Source organism: Geospiza fortis, unplaced genomic scaffold, assembly GCF_000277835.1.
Source record: "Geospiza fortis unplaced genomic scaffold, GeoFor_1.0 scaffold425, whole genome shotgun sequence".
In the NCBI taxonomy this organism is placed as follows: Eukaryota; Metazoa; Chordata; class Aves; order Passeriformes; family Thraupidae; genus Geospiza; species Geospiza fortis.
Window position 1 is genome coordinate 2,656,290 of NW_005054387.1, and position 3,393 is coordinate 2,659,682.

Sequence of the window (3,393 nt, forward strand, 5' to 3'; positions counted from 1 at the left end):
AATAAAATAAAATAAAATAAAATAAAATAAAATAAAATAAAATAAAATAAAATAAAATAAAATAAAATAAAATAAAATAAAATAAAATAAAATAAAATAAAATAAAATAAAATAAAATAAAATAAAATAAAATAAAATAAAATAAAATAAAATACCTTATATAGTTTATGAACTCAAAGTGGGAAGCGGTGCTGGAGGAAGCCTGGGCAGCAGCTCCTGGATGAAAAAAACAACCCTGGGAGCTTGGAGTTATCCCTGTCCCCACCTCAGGGACCAACTCCCAGCTCTGCTTTCCCTGCTTGGGTTGATTTTCCCCCTTTTCCTGCCCCTTTCCAGCCCTCTCTGTCTGGAAATGTCAGCGGGATCTTGGAGCACCTCTTAACCTTCAGCGCGGCAGCGATTCCCCAGCAGGGCCTGGGCTGCAGGAAAAGCAGGAGGGGGAGATGCTCTCAGTGCTCAAGGAGGAGAGGGAGACAAATCGATTCCTGCTACTAAATTTAGCCTCAAATATCAAGTTTAAAAATAAACTTCCTGAAAACTTGGTGGTTTGAGGGTTTATTCTAAAGGTTTGGGCTGCCAGCTCACTCCCTGCTCTGTTGTCCCAACGTTGCTGGGACACTGGAAGGACCTTCAGAAGATGCTCAAATCAGGGAGGAAAATCTTATTAAATATCTGAAAAATCGAGGGAGACCCCACCTGGAGGGCCCTTTGCCTGTATAAGACCCCCCACCACAGAAGAGGTGCCCTAAATAACCCCCAAACCTTTTTAACCTCTTTGGGGTTGTAGACAGGGGGGATTTTTGGCAAAACCACTTTATCTGCTCACACCATAGAGCCCAAATTTGTGCTGATTCTTGATGCTTCTTCTCTGAGACAATGAAACCAGAGATTGATATTGTATAGGGAGAAAAATGTGAGAAAATTTTCCTTTGCACATCCTTTATTAAAGACCTGCCTGAGTCTCTTTTGCCCCCAGGACTGAGGGGTTTGAGAGCAGTGAAAGCTGACAAGATTTCACAGCAGTTTTTTGGTGCAATCTCACTTCACTCTCAAGCTTGCAGCCACCCCAGCAGAATCAACAGCCTGTACCCTATTACTTTGAAATGAATTTAAAGTAAGCAGATAAAACACTCCAGTAATTTTATTGCAATTTGGCTCTGCTGATTGTTGAAGAGCGTCCGAAAGGCGGCTCTTGCTGGAGGGTGTCCGGTGTGTGTTCCTCCAGCAGCTGACCACAATGTGCCACTTCCCTTTGGCTCCTCCACCCTCTGGACCCCCCAGGACCCCACAAGGATTTTTTCAGGCTTTTTTTTCAGCTCTGAATTTTCGCAGCATCCCCAGTGTTCCTCCTCTCTGAACATCACAAGCTGCTGGAGCTGCTGGAGTTCACATAGAACATTTGGGCTTTGCCTACCTTGGGTCAAAATCTTTGGAAGAAAAACACATTTGGCCCTAAAGGAGAAAATTTTAAATGTTGGATTTTACTCAAAGCCCTCGGCTTAGCTGTGGCTGCAGGTGATTCCTCAGTGGAGGCAGCAGCTGCTCACACCAAGCCCCTGCTGGCCCATTTTCCACCAGATCCTTGCTCCAGGTCCAGCTGGCTGCAAAGATGATGAGAAAGTCTCCTGAAAACTTGCAGAAGAGATTGTTCCCGTTGGGGGGATGGATGAAGAAACCAAATACCAAAGAAGCTTTGAGTCAAAGGAGGAGAGGATCCTGCAGCTCTGATGGATGGACTGGCTGCTGTTGGAATTTCCGGATGCTGGAGAAGGATGCAGCAGTGCCTGTGGGCAAACAGCTCTTCCTGCCTAAGCTCAGCCAGGCTAAGCTGCCTGGTTTAACCCAAATTCCAGGAAAACCATGTGGGAACCAAATGTCCACAGTATTTGGGGAACAGTGGGAACAGTAGGAAGGAGGGATTTTGACGCTCAGGTTTGCAGTGAGCACAGGAGACGGGGTTGGAGTTTTGTCCTTCTGAGAGATGGAAGCAAAGATTAAATGAGATGTACAATCCTGGGAGAGGGGAGGAAACCCTGGCAGGTCTCATCTTCTGGAAGGTGATTGTGAATGTTACAAATCCCCTTTAAAATTTTGGCAGGACTCAAACCCCCTCCTCCACTCCTCCTCCTATTTTTAACCATTATTTCAGCACCTTTCTCTCGGAGATTCTTTCTCTGTTTTCCCAAACCTTCCCTCTTACTGGAGCAGTCAGCCAGACTCTGCCTGATACATTCCTATCCCAGAAACCCATGGAGACCCTTCCCCAAATTCCCTTTGGGACAAGCACCCACCCTGTGACCCCAGGCCACCTCACACTGCATAAAACCAGCAGAAGGGGCAGAGGGACCAGGTCTCTTTTTTATTTTTTTTCTGTGGACAAAATAATAATAATAATAAAAAATAAAATTCTACTTGGTACCCGCAGCACAGAAGCAGCAGCCTTGATCATCAGTCTTGTGGCTTAATGAAACACAGCAGCAATTCCCAGTTCTCTCCCAGTGATTCCCCAGCCAACAGCTCTGTTTGGTTTCCACGGGAGCAGCCAGGCCCCAGAGACATCTGACATGGAAAGCCCAAAGAAAACTCACGAGTGTCTTTTATAAAATGCACATTTTGGGCTGTAACAAACTGGGGTTGTGGCTGAACAGCTCCAAAGCTTCTGCTCCTAACATGGGGCACAGATTCCCTGTGGGAGGGTTCACACCATGCTCGTGTTTATCCTTCCCAGGGTCTTCCTAAGGTCCAGCTCGAGGTTCTGAAGTGGGGATGGAGAGGATGGTGCTGTTGATGAGGGAGGGTGAGGAGCTCAGGAAACACCTGAGCTTTACTCATTCCTCAAGAAGCAGAGCAGGCACTGAGGATCCAGCAGGGAGCAGAGCCTTGTGCTGCAGTCACCCATGGATGGACAGATGGACAGAAAGGCAAGAGGAGCTGCAGTGTGAGCCCCAAAGGTTGGTGACCACCCACAAGGGACTCCTGGAAGAGAAGGAACATTCCCAGCCTTTTGGTTCCTCTTAATTCTGCACCGGGCAGAAAGAAAAAACCCCGGGAGGTTTTTCCACATTTCCAGGAGAGCAGGGCACAGCTCCTACCACACAAGGCACCACAAGGCTCTTCCCTTCCTCGCCCTGGTGACAGTGCCACAGCCAGACCCCCACCCTGGGCACCTACACCACGGATCCAACCTCTGCTCCCAACATCCCACCTGGGAATGAGGCAGGACAGTGCTTCTCTTCAGGGCAGAGCAGGGAAGGATGGAGAGCCCACCACAACAGGGCTGCTGCAGAGGTGAAAAGGGTCGGTTCAAAGAAAAATCTCACTGCCAGACCAAAAGGAAAGGTTTCAGTATATTTTAATAGTAAAATGATTCTTATTTTTTTTTTCAAGCAATGT